At 35.9% G+C, this 666-nt stretch overlaps 1 pseudogene; it reads left to right on the forward strand.

Annotated features, from left to right (window-relative positions):
* Positions 1-98: 98 nt before the first annotated feature.
* Positions 99-217, forward strand: LOC112476788 (annotated as a pseudogene).
* The last annotated feature ends 449 nt before the right edge of the window (positions 218-666 follow it).

Below are 666 nucleotides of genomic sequence, written 5' to 3' on the forward strand. Positions count from 1 at the left end.
GTGTTTTTCTCTAAGTACTTTGCATAACCAATGGTTGTAGTTGCGGACATATTAGAAAAGAAGTCATATCTTTCAGAGTATTTAAATTTGAGTACCCTGTCTACGGCCATGCCACTCTGAACAGACCCAATCCTGTCTGATCTCAGAAGCTAAGCAGGATCGGGCATGGTTAGTACTTGGATGGGAGACCACCTAAGAAGACAAGTTGCTGTAGACATAAAAAATAAAAAATAAGGGGATTGTCAGCTGACAAGGTCCTTGCAATCTGTGAGGTCAACCAAGGGTTGCCTCGCCTAAAATACATACATACATACATACATACATACATACATAAAAATAAATTTGAGTACCCTGATCTTTACTGACAATCAGACAATGTATGAATGAAAACACAGACAATATCTCCCACCCCCATTTATGGTCATAATAACATAATCATCTATTTTTCAAAGAAGAAAATGTGAAAAAAATAATATTTGATTAAATTTTGAACACTAAGTGGAAAACTATTTTTTAATATCTTTAGTACCTTGGGAGGGAAAATGCAAACTCTTTCTGTAAGTGGGAAGATATGGCCCCTGTTCTCTGTTATGGAATAAATTGGTCTTTCCCAACTGTACTTGGGATGAGTATTTGATTGGAAGCAAACTAAAAAGAATTTGTACG

Source organism: Pteropus alecto, unplaced genomic scaffold (genome assembly GCF_000325575.1).
Source record: "Pteropus alecto unplaced genomic scaffold, ASM32557v1 scaffold11592, whole genome shotgun sequence".
Taxonomy (NCBI): Eukaryota; Metazoa; Chordata; class Mammalia; order Chiroptera; family Pteropodidae; genus Pteropus; species Pteropus alecto.